Here is a 16928-nt window from a genome sequence, read left to right as displayed (position 1 = left end):
GCAACCGCAGAATTGGCACAGGTAATATTATGGAGAGATTAGATAGAATCTTAATCAACATTTCGCTTCTCTCTACGTTCTCTGTTGGATACGCCAGCGTCTTAACTTGTCCTGTCTCAGATCATTTCCCTGTCACGCTAACGCTGGATAAGCACAGCAATATCGGGCCTATCCCCTTCCGATATAACTCCCTATGGAACGACAACCCAGCAGTGGCCAAAATCGTCCTCACTACTTGGAGACAACATGTCGAAGGGTCCCTGGATTCATATGGGAAATCAAACTAAAAAAAACCAAACAGGCAATTAAACATTGGGCCAAATCGAGCTACAAAGAGCCTGAAGAGGTAAAAAAGGAAATTAAAAATAACCTCAACAACACGTAAAGAGCAATTGAGGAATTTGGTCTCTCCCAAGAAAGTAAACAATAGGAAAGTGATCTCTATTCACAACTGTGCCAAGTTAAGAGAGCAGAGGAGCTAAAATGGAGGCTAAAATGGAGGCAATTGTGGCTATAGGGAGGAGACAGAAACTTAGCCTTTTTTCATAAACAAACAATAGCCAGAAAGGTAAGGAACAACGTAAGCTCCATAACAGATGCTGAAGGTAACAGGCAGGTAAGCCAAGACGCCATCCGGAGGGCAGCAACTAAACACTTTAGAGACCTTCTAACTGAAACTAAAGAACAGGAGGATTATACTGAGCTATTGCAACATCTACCTGCAGGGATAAGTAAGCAAATAAATGATAGTTTAATCAGAGAGATTGATGAGGAAGAAGTTTCCAGAACGGTATGGGCCTTTCAGCCTGACAAAGCCCCAAGCCCTGATGGATTTCCAATATGTTTCTATCAAACATTCTAGGGAATCTTAAAAAAATACCTGATAAAAATGTTAAAATGGATCCAGAGAAAGTGTAAAATAGGGGGTACACCAACGCCACTCATCTAGCCCTCATACCCAAAGAAAACTGGCCTTCTTCATTTGCCAGATTCCATCCTATTTCCCTATGTAATTCCTCCTACAAAATCCTGTCCAAAATCATTGCCTCTCGCCTCAAACCCTTCCTTCCTTCCCTCATTTCTGAAAATCAAGGGGGGTTCTTAGCAAACTGCCATATTACTGACTCCATCCTTCTAGTACAAGAAGCTATTCACTCGAGCCAATCCAGGAAGGAGAAAGGATTTATTATCAAACTTGATTTGGCCAACGCTTTTGACAGAGTGAGGCACTCCTTTGTTGTCCTAAAGAAGATGGGTTTTGATGCAAGCTTCCTTAACCTCATCAAAGCCTGCATCTCCGGGCAATGGATCACCCCTCTTGTTAATGGCAGACTAGGTGAAGCTTTCCAATCCTCCCGTGGCCTAAGACAAGGATGCCCTCTCTCACCTTATCTTTTTATTCTAATGGCTGAATCATTTAGCAAAGCGCTGGATTTCCATCGGAGGGTTGGTCTCATAACAGGAATAAAATTTGGGAATGGTGTCAAGAATATAAATCATTCTCATTTTACAGACGATACCTTGCTAAGTGGGGAGGCATCTATCACAATAGCCAGGAATTTCAAAGTTCTCCTGGACAAATTCATGGATTACTCTGGCAGTCTGGTCAATCAGCAAAAAAGTTGTATCTACGGCTGGAATACAACTTTGCAGGCCCTTCATAATATTGCTGCAACATTTGGGGTTTCTTGCCACTGTGATTGGACTCACTTTTCATATTTGGGCATTCCTGTAAGCACAGGACCTTTGAAGGCTGAAGTCTGGGACACCATAATCGATAAGATGAAAAGGAAAGTATGGCAATGGGGCTCAATATGGCTCAACCCAGTTGGTTGCCTCACCCTTCTGAAATTTGGTATATCCTCTTTGCCCTTATATCAATTTACTCTCCTTCAAGCCCTTTCCACCTTCCATCACAAAATGGAAGGCATCCTTTGCCATTTTTTGTGGCAAGGAGGGAAGCAAGACAAAAAGAAGTTTAATTTGATCAGCTAGAAGCAAGTAATTCAGCCCCAAGACTGTGGTGGCCTTGGCATCAGATCTCCCAGATATCTTAACTTAGCTTTTGGAGGAAAAATGGTTTGGACATTCATAACTGGTCCTTCTGCATGGTGGAAAAGGGTACTGGAAATTAAATATTTGAATTTTCCAAGGCATCAACTCCTTGATCAAGACATACCCATCAGAGACTCCACCAAAATCTGGCGCTTATGCAAAAAAGTAATTCCTATAATTGCCCAAAACACTTCCAAAATTCCTAAGGGAGGAGCAAGAATTAATATTGGAACAAACAAAATCATGGGACAACATCCTATTAATATGCAAGCTGGGGTCAATCCCATCCTCTCTTTTTTTGAAAGAATTGGCATCCAACATTTGGATCAGATTTCTCAGTGGGATCCTTCATCCCTTCTATGGTCCGGATGGTCCTTCCCTACTATACCCAATGATCTCAAAGATAGTTTGTCAGCTCTCCAATCTCACTTGCATAATATAGCCCCTATCAAAAAGAATACCTCAGATGGATTCAGTTGGGACCCTTCAGCATCTATGTATACCATTAAGGCTGCCCATCAATTCCTCTGCAACAGCAATCACCCTATGCCAATCTGGAATCATTGGAAGGCAGTTTGGAAGTCTGAGGCCCTTCTAAAAATGAAATTTTTTATATGGACTCTTCTCAAAGGGAAAACTCTTAATGTCGAAAACTTGCAAAAGCGTGGAATTATCGGCCCCTCTCGCTGTCCCAACTGCTTGGCAGCCGAGGAATCCATCCACCACCTATTTATTGATTTCCCCTTCGCCATTGAATGCTGGGGAAACCTGTCCCAGAACAACCAAATTCCGTGGACCAGCCAAGATAACATAGGAGAAATTCTGCATAAGTGGAAAAAGAACTACCCCTGGCAGCGAAGGAAGAATAGCATTGCGAAGAGGGTATGGGATATTCTACCTTACATCATGCTATGGAATATTTGGTTGGCCTGCAATCGAAAATTTTTTAAGGATAAGGGTTCAAACACCAGAAGTATATGTAGCAAAGTAAAGGGTCTCGCCCTTGAAACCATATCAGCGAAAAACCAGAAGGCTGTAGACATCACCGATCTCAGTGTGCAAGAACGAAGCTTTATTGGTCACTTGTTGAACAAAAACAACAGCAGGCAGCTAGGTAGCACTGCTCACAACAGGAAAAATGTTGTCCCTCATAATTGGAAAATCAGACTCAAAGAAAATGAGTTTGCTACTTGGATTCAAAATTGCAACAAGTATTGTCTCTTTTTTGATGGAGCTTCAAAGTCGAACCCTGGTTTTGCAGGGACTGGAGGAGTGATACTTAATGCTAATGGAGACATTGTTTTATCATATGAATGGGGCCTTGGTCAAGCCTCCAACAATAGGGCAGAAGCACTAGCTCTATACCAGGGACTTATTCATCTTGGGAAGCTTGGAACAGATGCAACCTTCGTCTTCAGAGATTCGACAGTTGTTATTAGCTCAATGGTTCAGAGGAAAGACTCCACAAATGTGTTTTGTTGAAAATTTTGCAACAAGAAATGCTTGTTGAGAGTGCAACAAGATGAAGGAGCTTAGTGAAAAGAGTCGCCTTCACTAAGTGGGCCCGCAGGCTATTTTTGGCGCAAGTCTATTTTTAGACATATGGATCATGTCTATGGATTGCAGGTTGCTGTTTATGGATGATTGGTCAAGTTGGGAAAAATAGATGGACTCCTATTTTTGATGAAAGTGTGAGTGATCACAGTGTGAGTGATCAAAGTCTATTTTTAGACTGGCTGTCAAAAATAGAAAAGTCAAATATTATTGTCTCATAATAATATTTGGACTATAAACTTGATCTTCTTCTCTTGGAGCACTTCAGTTTGAGCTACAGAGGTGGCACATGTAGCTGTCAGAAGGAAATATGCTTTTCTTATGAGTCAGTTGAGTTGTTGCATGCATGACTTCAGTTAGAACTCAATCAGTTGAGTTTGGTGAAGTTGATTGTGGAGTTGATGGAGTTGTGTTCAGTTTGACTTGGTTAAACTAGTTGTAGTTAGTCTAACTGCAGATAGACTAATGATGAGTTGTTAAACTAATTATTAACTCATGATGCAACTAATGAATACATCAGTTAACTTAGTTGCATGTCAGTGCATGTTCAGTTCAACAGGGACAGGTGGTAGAGAATCAGATTGCTATCAGTTGTGACTATAGTTGTGCACCAGATCTTGCGCAATCAAGGGATTGAGTATGCCAATGAGTTTGCTCACGTATTTGCCCAGTATTTTAGCCTTTGCTCACGTTCAATAAAGTGTGAGTGATTATTTTGAGGTGAAATACGAGTTTGGGAAGCCATTCTCATCAATTCTTGAGCAGGTATTGAGCTGTGGAGGCAGGCAAGCAGCGGGGGAGATTTGGAGATCAAATCTGAGCGGTATTGTGTGTAGCATGTGGAGATAGTACTGAGTACTTGTGAGGAGTATTGTACTATGTATTGTTACATGATTCAATCACTATAATATACAGATATTTGGGGTTTTTAGCGAGATGCTTTCCCCGGGAAAATACTGTGTTGATATGTGTGATTGATGCTTCTATGTATGCCTGTGAATGTTTCTGCTTCTGTAAATTGATGATCAACGTAGAGGAGGTTATGTATTATGCATGTTCCTCTTATAAGTGTATAATCAGGATAATCTCTGTGAATATGTGTCATATTATTCAAAATTTCTACATGGTATCAGAGCTAGATGATTTGTAGAAAAAGTTTCTACATGGTATCGGAGCTGCTTGATTTGTAGAAGAGATTTTTACAGGATATCAAGTGAGGATTGATCATCGGATCTATTATTTAGAAAGTGTTTACATTTTATTTCTTCAGGCAGAGTCTGTAATCGGGCCAGGTAGCCTCTGGATTCATCCTTCTTTTGGAAGGTGAGATATCCGGTGAATGCCCAGACAGTCGATCTTTGTACAAGAAATACTTTGTTCTCACGAATTCTAGATCAGAAGCAGTTGAGTTTTGAGCTGGTGGAATTCAATTTAATTCCAAAGCAAGAGTGAAACTCAGAAACATTCAGTGTGAGAATGGAGACAGTATGCCCAGGTAACTCACGAAGTTCACCCAATGCCGGGATGAGCTGGTAAGTGTGGGGGTTACTGTCAATGATGAGGATTTGGTGAGCTTGGCTCTCCTTGGTCTTCCGAAGAGTTGGCATTCCTATCAGGACTCTGTCAATGGTCGGGAGAAATTGCCAGGATGGGAAAGACTGTGGTCAGATCTTGTGCAAGAGGAGATTAGACGGAGCACCAGAGATGGTTCTTCATCCATGCAGGATGAGGAGAACTGTGCCTTAGCAAGTAAGGCGAAGAAGGGGAAGGGGAAGGTTTCTCTTTCCGAATCCAATTCTATGATGGGAAGAAAGTTGACAAGGTGAAGGTGAGATGCTTTCGTTGTCATGAGTTGGGTCATTATGCTACTAATTGCCCAAAGAAGAAGTCCAAGAAGGGATCCGAGGAAGGATCTGAAGGTGAGGCACTTGCTTCACAGTTTGAGTTGGATTTCACACTCTTCGCATGCATGGTTTCATCCATGATGGGAAGTGGTTGGTTTCTTGACAGTGGAGCTTCTTTCCACATGACCGGTGACAAAAGTTTGTTCAGTACTTTGGAGGAGAAAGATCTCCAGATGATCATAGGGATGGGTAATGATGAGAAGTATAGTGTCTCAGGTGTAGGCACGGTTATTTTTCAGAGGGATCATGGAGCTCACCTTACCTTGACCGATGTCAAGTATGTACCAGGACTGAAGAGAAACTTGGTGTCAATCGCGATGCTGGAAGACAGAGGCTATGATGTAGTCTTCAGTAAGGGAAAGGTTTTCCTTAGACACATCATCACCAGACAGGTGAAGCAGATTGGTTCTCAGGTCAAGAACCTGTATGCTCTTGAGGTTCAAGATGCATGCAAAGCCTTGAGAAGCGAGGCAATTGATGGAGACTTGGTGGTTGAGAGGGAGCGTATATTACCTCTCAACATGCAGAGCCAGAAGAAGTCTCAGATGATTATGGAGGAGCCACGATTGGTGCAGCAGCTTCAGGAGGTTGTGGAGGAGCCACAACAGGGGAAGATGAGAGGAGATCGAGTAGAGACATCTACTCATCCAGAGACCTCCAATAGGGGGAAACTTCGAGCCAGGTGGGCTGAGGGATCGCATGCAGCCATACCTCCAGGTAGGAGGTGGGGTGATGTGGATTGATTGTCCCAAGGAGAAGGGGCAGGATCCTTGAGGTACCCAACCTCTTGGATGAGACCTTGCTACGGGAGCCCCAGATGTGTAGTAGTAGGAACTAACTGATTGGGTAGAGACAGATGCAGATGGAGCGGCAGAGAGAGTGACAATGCAGGGAATCCCAGGACAACACATAGCTAGCAGGCTGCAGCAATGCGAGAGGCACAAGTGTTTTGCACAGTGCTAGGTGGCACATAGAGGTGTGCAATGGTGCGAGATGCATGGACATGTTGCAGTAGCGCGGATGTCAGAGAGGGAGCACTTGTCAGTAGTAGGTAGAGCTTCAGCATCAGAGGATGTTTCTAGCCCAACAGGGAGGTTAGTTGGGAGGTGCAGTGCGGATGCAATGCTGGGAGATAGAACCAGCAACAGCACGGATGCAATCAGAGATCAAAGTGACAGAGGCTAGAGCAGTCAGATACTGAAAAGCACAGAGATGCAGAGTTTTCAGTTGACAGAGGCAATAGCAGTCAAAGACTTTGATGACAGAGCAAGTGGATCGGCCAGATGTGTTGCATGGAGAACATTCTAGAGTTACAGGATCGGGTTTGAGGGGAAGCCTTTCTTGTTGAGAGGGAGTGTTGAAAAGTGTGCAAAAAGAAATGCTTGTTGAGAGTGCAACAAGATGATGGAGCTTAGTGAAAAGAGTCGCCTTCACTAAGTGGGCCCGCAGGCTATTTTTGGCGCAAGTCTATTTTTAGACATATGGATCATGTCTATGGATTGCAGGTTGCTGTTTATGGATGATTGGTCAAGTTGGGAAAAATAGATGGACTTCTATTTTTGATGAAAGTGTGAGTGATCACAGTGTGAGTGATCAAAGTCTATTTTTAGACTAGCTGTCAAAAATAGAAAAGTCAAATATTATTGTCTCATAATAATATTTGGACTATAAACTTGATCTTATTCTCTTGGAGCACTTCAGTTTGAGCTACAGAGGTGGAACATGCAGCTGTCAGAAGGAAATACGCTTTTCTTATGAGTCAGTTGAGTTTTTGCATGCATGACTTCAGTTAGAACTCAATCAGTTGAGTTTGGTGAAGTTGATTGTGGAGTTGATGGAGTTGTGTTCAGTTTGACTTGGTTAAACTAGTTGTAGTTAGTCTAACTGCAGATAGACTAATGATGAGTTGTTAAACTAATTATTAACTCATGATGCAACTAATGAATACATCAGTTAACTCAGTTGCATGTCAGTGCATGTTCAGTTCAACAGGGACAGGTGGTAGAGAATCAGATTGCTATCAGTTGTGACTATAGTTGTGCACCAGATCTTGCACAATCAAGGGATTGAGTATGCCAATGAGTTTTCTCACGTATTTTCCCAGTATTGTAGCCTTTTCTCACGTCCAACAAAGTGTGAGTGATTATTTTGAGGTGAAATACGAGTTTGGGAAGCCATTGTCATCAATTCTTGAGCAGGTATTGAGCTGTGGAGGCAGGCAAGCAGCGGGGAAGATTTGGAGATCAAATCTGAGCTGTATTCTGTGTAGCATGTGGAGATAGTACTGAGTACTTGTGAGGAGTATTGTACTATGTATTGTTACATGATTCAATCAATATAATATACAGATAGTTGGGGTTTTTAGCGAGATGCTTTCCCCGGGAAAATACTGTGTTGATATGTGTGATTGATGCTTCTATGTATGCCTGTGAATATTTCTGCTTCTGTAAATTGATGATCAACGTAGAGGAGGTTATGTATTATGCATGTTCCGCTTATAAGTGTATAATTATGATAATCTCTGTGAATATGTGTCATATTATTCAAAATTTCTACATGTTTCTCCAACATATATTAATCTGCTGCCACATTCTAATTCAACACATGGAAGATCTGCGCTTTTATCATATCTTACGCAGCTTAAACAGAAACGCTGATAAACAGGCCAACAAGGCATGCGCTAGACCTCAAGGTTGTCTAGTCTGTAATGAAACCAAGACCTATTACCATTTGCCATGACTATGGAAAGGATTCCTCTCATTCAGAGATGCAACAAGCTCATAAATTCTAATATGATAGAAGATTCGATGAATCATAATTCTTTCACCATGACCAAGAATGAAAGAGGGACAGGGCACACTCGGGTAATTCATTTGCACAAGTTATTTGTCAATCGTTTGTCCATTTTCTTGCATCAGGTTCTCCCTCACCCGCTCCCCTACTTCAGATCCCTCTCTCCCTTAATTTTGCCTCTTCCCCTTTCGATCCATTTGAACACCCTGTTCCTACGGGCCTGTCTAGCTCTTAGAACCCATGATTCCCCCTCCCCTGGATCTTCTGGACGCCCCCTATTCATTGATCCTCCCTACAGGTAGCATATTCCACTCGCATCGCTCAATAATTAGAGCCTCATGACAGCGCTCCAGCCCTCCATTTATCAGGATCTGTTATCAACTATTTCATTAATGCGGCCCAGACAGGCGCTACAAGCAAAGATATCACTCAAAGAGTAGATCCCCATGACAGCGTTCCCGCCCTTCCTTTATCAGGATATGTTTTCAACTATTCCTTTAATGTGGTCCAGACAGGTGCTACAAGCAAAAATATCATACTTCTATTAATCCTTTGGCGCAGAACAGTAAGGTGCTTCAAACTAGAACATCAAGCTCCTTTTCACTCTCATAGTCAAGCTTATCACCCTTTCATTATTGATAGATAATGCTCTGCAAATGCCGTCTTTTAGTGCTCCAATTTGTCAGGATATATTACAGTTTAAATTTCATTTCAAAGCCCAAGTGGCGGGAACCTGGAGGACCCTATTGTTGTTAAATCCTTCTTTCCTAGCTTCACTCGGCGAATAATTATGTACTACAGAGGAGCAGTTTCCATCTTCCTCTTTTTTCGAAAAGCAATATAGCAACCGATGATGTTAAAAAAAAAAAAAAAAACTAGATAACGATCTATATTCTTATTCTTATTATAAGAAATAATAAATGATTAATAACTAGAAAACTTAATTAGTTGGTCAGTTCTATGACTTAATTCTAGTTCCAATAAATTTAATTATATTAAATATGTATAATTTCCTATATAAATAAAAGTCAATGAAGAATTATGGAAAAATATAACTATTTTCATTTTCGATTATTAATTATATTTATTTTATTTTTATATGTTTAACCAAGGTCATATCGGTTGGTTTTTATTATAATTATTTTATCTATGATTAGGTATGAAAGATTTTAATTTATTTTAATATTATTTTAGATAATTTAAGGCTTAAAAAAATAATAAAAACAATAAATAAATTTATTTCCTTAGAACCCATTAAAAACATCTAATTCTTAATTTTTCGTTAGGATAAAATAAAATAGAATAATTTAATGAATATAAATCAGAGAGAAGAAAAGGAATAAAATGGAAAATAAACCAAAGGAGGAGGGGGAGAGGGACCAGAGAAAACCACAATAGAAAGAACAACAAAGGGGGCAGGGGCATAGGGGAAGGAGAAGGGGGCGGGGAGGGGGGGTGGGGGCTAGGAAGAAAGGGCAGGGAGCCAACACCTGCTAATTTTCCAACTATTATCCCTATTGAGATTATTCAGCCTTTTTTCAATTTCTAAGGCCTCCCTAAACTTTTGATGATGAAAATACACAATCCTGGTAATAACACTAGCCTCCTCAATACACATGTGATGTTTATTCTTTTCCGCACGTTCTGCCAAGGCGGAAGACCGGGTCCTCCCATGTTTTATGTCAGCTGAGTGCTCATGAATCCTCTGGTTAATAGAGTGACCAGTCTCACCAACATAGGGGGTCCCACAAGAACACGGAATAACATAGATACCTTTCATGTCCTTGGGGTCGACAGGATCTTTTACCGATCTAAGGGATCTATGGATTAGAGTTTCATTATGGCATGTTTATTTTGGAATAGAGTTTCTAGACTTTTAATTAATTATTGGTGATATTTATTTGATGGATGGTAGAGATTTAAACTCTATGCAATATTCTAAAATATTCATAGTAGCATATACAAATCAAAAGTCAACGAAGTGATGTCATTTTTTCTTTTTTAATTAAATTGATTAATTAAAAAAAATGACATATGGACAAACATCATATGAAACGAATTATGGTTTTTAGAGATGTGATATTGATAATCCATGGTATTGTCATAAAGTCTATTTACAGAATTTCCATGGTAAATGAGGGTAAATCTCAATAGATAAGCATCTTGTTCTATGTTTTTTCAAATGTATATATGTTTGAATATAATAATAATGATAATAATAGTTATAACTTATTTATTTTAATTTTAATAATATTAGAAGTTTTTGAGAATGTCTTTCGTATTAATCATATCATTCTTTTATTTCTAATAAATTTTGGAATAATTATAATCCTAGAACTTGAGTTTCATCCTCTTTGACCTTCTATTTTATCATATTAATATATTTAACTTCATAAATATTATGATAATATATAAAATATGAAAATATATAATTTTATACTAGTATAATAATAATTTTAATTTATAATTATAGTTTGTCTCTTTATTCTCACTTATTATATAATAATATAATATTAATTTAGTCTAATTTTTGTTCCCTTTCTATATTTTATATATTATTTTTCTTTCCAAATATATGGTTTTTTTTTTAATTTCCATAACTAATTGGTTGTTTTTAAATATTTTCTCATTAGATAATATAATGACCAGATACTTTGACCCAATGTTCATTAAACAAAAAAAATATTTTATTAATCTAATTTTTACAATGTTTATTTCTAGAACATGATGTACCTCTTCTATTTATACCTAAAGATAGATCGATTTTTTCATCTTTATCCTGAGGATGAACCACATTAGATGGTTCGAAACGTCTTTTGAACAACAACTATGATGTGATTTTTCATCTTTATCTTGTGGATGAACAACATTAGATGGTTCAAAATGTCTTTTGACCAACAACTAATGATGTGATTAATCAGAAAGACGTTCTCAAAACAAATGTGGATCAAAGAAGTTTGAAATAAAACTTGTTAGAAGTACTATACCATAAGTATTTTGATGAGTATTATGGATTGATGCTTATGTGTAACATTCCTTGGTAACCTCGCATGAAAATTAATAGAGTTTTACATAATTTACACATAGGTAGCTATCCAAATTACTATTCCAGATTCTTCATTAACCATTAGATAGAATCTTCATCATTACATAGAGTAACTTTAGTAATGGAATAGTAAATTACATAATCATTAACAACCACTATTGTAGCATATTAACACAAACTTTCTGATGTAACCTTGCATTAATTCCATGATTCTTTTAACTGGATTAGTTAATCATATTCTTAATAATATAAATGTCACATCATGCAAGGAATCATCATCATCAAACCGACACAATAAGCCACCACATCATTAAACACCAATATACCCTAGAAACCCCATAGGACGAAACCAACCACACATTTAATTTTATTATTAAACGCTCATGAGGGTGTTCACCCATCACTTAATGGTTATAATGGAGTCCATCCCTTGACCATTGTTATAAAATATTATAAAGAATATCATTTCAATAACAACATAACTTGTTATAAGCTAGTACAATCATCATGACATCATTTACCCACAAACCCTTGAGCATTGTGTCTTTAGGGCCAAGTTCTTTCCATTAATGGATTATCCTACAACCAACATTCCTTCAATTTGCATAGATCACTAACTTATTTCCCGCCATAATGGTAACTTAATCCATCTTTATATGTCACAGTGTTTTCCTACAACTACTATTGCCAACAACCTTTGATATCATGATTAAATCAATTATTAATCAAACCAATTCATAAATATATACTAGTGGTGTTTCACCGTCTATTCATGTACATTCATGAAATATAAACAAAATATTGCGACATGATTCCTTTAAAAACACTACATATGCATTAGTTATAAGCGTATAACCATCAATGCATTTCTATAAAAAAATACCACATTAACTAATATTCCCCTCGCATAAGCACACATTCTTGCAAGACAAATCACTACAACTGTCTAGGCATTCCTTTAAAGAAAATTAACACATAAGTGATGATCTTTGTGCATGCAGATTACATAAATTTATCAAAATAAATATCCCTTTAACTATTATTTTTGGTGCATGAAAATACGTAAAGAAAACTAACACAACTGGGCCTATGCATGCAAATGCATATACTTTCCAAAAGAATGCTTAACACAATAGAGCATGCAACACATGTTTCATTTTTGAGGAAATCTAGTATAATACGACATGCAAAAATACGTTTTCTTTTCTATAAATCTAATGCAATAAGGCATACAGATACATGTTTTCTTTTTTAAAGACTGTACCAACATTACCCATATATATATTCCAAGGAAACCAACACATTACTATGGTTTTTGTGCATGTGATTCATATTATTTCCCAAAGAATCTTTTCAAATGTAGGCTAACACAACATGCTATCATTTCCCACATACAAATGTATATTCTTTCCAAACAAAAGCTAATACAAATCTTGCATGCATATACATGATGTTATTTTAAAAGAAACTAACATAATAGTTATGATAACATAAAAGTAATCATATATAATTTTTCTAAATAAATATAGATCAATAGTTCTTCTATGTATGTAAAGAACATATCTGTATAGCATAATGAATATTCTTTGTATATGCAAAATCTTATCATAATAACCCTTCTTTAATGTACACAACATATATTCCCTTCTCTAGAATTCTACCATCATTAATTGTTATTTTCGAGTAAACAAATACATTTCTTTTTCAAAAAGAAATTAATATAATGTCATTTCTCTATCTTTCTAGATGCAAGTTTCTCATGCTTCCCTTTTAATAAATTACCACAACTAATGATATTATATGCATAAAACCTTTTTATGCACCTAAATCAAGAAATCAACACATTTCATCTAGCCATACAATCTTTTCAAGAATATTTACATAATAGCTTTCTCTATCTACATGCAAAGACACATTTTCTATATCACAATGATTACCCTTTTGTACATGCAACATGTATTTTTTTCTAACACAATGACCCTTACTTCAATGCACATAACCTTTTCAAGAAACAAGAATGTGTTCTTGTTCTTGTATAAACAAGATTCATATGCATGTTTTAAGAAAACAATCTTTATTTTTCATCAATTCATGCACAAAAATCCTATGCATGTCTTTCTGCACTCAAATCCTTATAGTATTTAAATAAACAACATGGATAATATATGCATACAAATTCATCAAAACCCTTCCAAGAAAATTAATCTAATTAACTTTTCTCATTTCCAAGAATATGATAATGTATGCAAAGACATTTCGCTTCGAAATCTAATACAATGATGCATGCTATTAATAATTTTTTTCAAGAATTAAGATAGGAATTTATTTCTAGAATTCCAACATAATGGATATTATTATGCACATATTCTTTTTAAGATTCTATAGCAATCATGCAAATATCTCCAAGGAAATTAATAATCTAATTTTCTGTCATAATTCTTTGGCAATATTTTCTTTAATCAAATAACCTATTTTCTTTCTCTTTTCATTAAAGTTTACATACATTCTTTCCATGAAAAAATATCATGATTTATTTAATCTTTTTGTGTTCAGGGTTCACGTTTGTCTTCTTTCCAAGAAAAAGACTTCCCTTATCTTTTACCATGCAATTTTTCTTTCAATAAAGTGATATGATTTATTTATTTTTTACCATGCAATTTCCTTTCAAGAATGTAATACGGTTTCTTTATCTTTTACCATGGAAATTTCACATGCATTCTTTATGAAAAGTAGTATGACTTCTTAAATCAATTTGTTTGCAGGATTCAGGTGCATTCTATTTTCAAGAGTAACAACATCCCTGCAATATTTTTTTTTAACAAAACAACATGGTTTCTTTGTTTTTTAATATGTAAAGTTCTCATGCATGTTTTTAGAAAATTATTGCATAGAAACCATGGAGAACCTTCCAATGAAATAATTAATTCCTTCACACAATTTTTTTTACTCTTATTGCCAAATTATGCATAATTATTTATATTGATTTCTAGTTCATATTAGATTTCATTTATATTAATAAGTTCATGATAACATGTAAACACATCTTAACTACATGGATGAACTTATGAGTTCATCAAAGTGGGCAGTTGATCAACCAAGCTATCCTCTACCAGAGCATGTTTCCATGGATTCTCCTCCACCTCATAACACTCATGTGGAGGAGAGTCATTATGCATAACCACATGGACCAACAATTGAGGTAAACCCTTTTATTCCTAAGAAATTAACATTTTCTTTTTTTAAGTTACACATATATGCTAATTAATTCGTAGACTAATTATAATTTTTCATTTCCATTGTGTACACATGCCCATATGAAGAGTGTTGTTGATGTCATAGTTATGTGGACACATGAGTGGGATGTTGGGGATAGAGGCATTAACGATGTGAGTCTATCGATGCAAGCCCTAATCATTGAGCCATAAGTAGGGGAGCATAAAACCCATATCCATCAGACCCCCATCCTATCTAACTTGCATTTAGACTCGACTAAGGTTAGTAGATTCATATATGTAATTAAAAATGTCGTTTAAAATCATATATTTCCATGTTTATTTTGCACAAATAATGATCTAATTAGTTTGAATTTGAATGTGTTATATTGTAGTACCATCTTATGGAAACTTACTTTACATGGCAAAACTCACATAGGAGTTCTAGTGGTACTTAGAGTGGATAATTCATATATTTTCAGGCCCATTCATAGGGCACATTCATGTGTGATACAAACTTTGTATATTTTCATACATGGGCAATTTATGGATGCACATGAACATTATTTCATTTTATGGATTTGTATTAATCTTTAATTTTGTGGAAAAACCTGTGAACAGTTTTGAAACCAACGTTTCGGACTAGCTTAGTGAGTCCATCATCAGGGCAATGAGATTTGTATTTGAGAAGAGAGAGCGTGAAATTACGGAGCTTATTAATAGTTATTTGAAAAATATTTCTGATGTCTTCATTTGTAGTCTGCTTATAAATGATAAATTAATTAATAATTATTTAATTTATTTATTTAGATAAGTATTTATTTTATTTTTTATTATTTTTTATTTATTTAGTTTTAATTTTATTATATTAATGTTTATATATATATAGATATATTATTTTTAATTAATTAATTATTTATTTTTTTGAAATTTATATTATTTGTTTAAGATCCTAACTATATGTTAATTGTTTTACTTATTTATTTATTTTTAATGAATGTGTGTAAATCTATGTTTATTTGAAATTTATATTATTTGTTTAGGATCCTAATTATATGTTAATTGTTTTACAGGAATGTATATAATTTTAAAGATTAGTTTTGAAAATTTATGTTAGCTAATTTATTATGTGATTAAATTATTATTTAAAGGATTAGAAAGGGAGTTAGCTATGATAGGTTATATTTATCAACTTTAATTAATTAAATACTTTTGTTTTTTCCCTTAATATTGATATTTACTTATTTATTTATTTTTATTTTTATTTTTATTTATTTATTTATTATTAATGAATGTGTGTAAATCTATTTTTATTTGAAATTTATATTATTAGTTTAAGAACCTAACTATATGTTAATTGTTTTATCACACAACTAGGGCAAAACTCCTATAAGGGGAAAACCTAATCAATAACTCTTCCTTCAGTGATTCAATTCAAGATGAGGCACTTCCAAATGAACTTGTTGAACTTGTTGATGAGGCTCTCCAAATGAAGTTGAGTTTCTCAATATATAGGCTTCTTGTGAGGTCCAATTTCCCTAATCCATACCGACTAGTTGAGGGTAGGGCTGACATGGTGTGGAGGTGACAAATTATATTTTTGACTAAAAAATAATTCTTTTTACATGATACAAAAGCCCAGGAAGGGTTTAATAAAAATGACAATGACTCTAATGACTCAAGACAAACCCTGTAAGCCTTCAATGGAGGCTTTGACCTAGAAAATATTGACCCAAGCATGAAACCTATGCTTTAATAAGCCATTTTCCTTTAATAATAATTTTTCTTTTGGCAAGTACAATTACGAAGACCGAAGCTAGTTACATTCTTCAACAAAATGAACTATAATATATGATTGTTGAATTAAAAAACACAAATAGGATTAAAATAAATTTTAAATTGAATTTTAAAACATGATTGGTAAACAACAAATAAATTTTATTCAATTTTTTATTTATTTTGAGGTAATCTATAAAAGCTTATAATATGATATAAGTACAATCTTACCATGATGCAAGTCACTTCAATACTTAAAATGAACTAAAATATATCATGTATCAATTTAATATTGAACATGGAAATAATTACAATCATGCTTCATACTGGCTTGTAGAAAATGTCTTTTAGTGCAATCAACATGTATGTTATTACAATTCAATTTTAAAAATAAATTATTTGAATTCTAAAGTCATTCATATTATAAAAAAAGATCTATATATGAATTTTTGTGACCCACCCATATACCATTGCATGGTCAACTTTTTTAAGTATTTCAATCAATTTCTTATCTCAAGCTTCAATTAAAAACACAAATAAGATTGAAATAAGTTTTATTCAATTTTAAAAGATGTCATGTACACAAAA

General features: G+C 35.4%; 1 pseudogene; it reads left to right on the top strand.

The window, feature by feature from the left end:
* Positions 1–1404: 1404 nt before the first annotated feature.
* The window catches only part of LOC149142479 (aspartyl protease family protein 2-like), a 35217-nt pseudogene continuing 19693 nt past the window's right edge, over positions 1405–16928 (top strand).

The sequence above is a fragment of the Pinus tabuliformis genome, chromosome X (genome assembly GCF_031772625.1).
Source record: "Pinus tabuliformis cultivar Carrire ecotype Pingquan chromosome X, CPIR1, whole genome shotgun sequence".
Classification (NCBI taxonomy): Eukaryota; Viridiplantae; Streptophyta; class Pinopsida; order Pinales; family Pinaceae; genus Pinus; species Pinus tabuliformis.
Note: the sequence above shows the minus strand (reverse complement) of the source record. Positions and strands in the feature narration are given on the sequence as shown.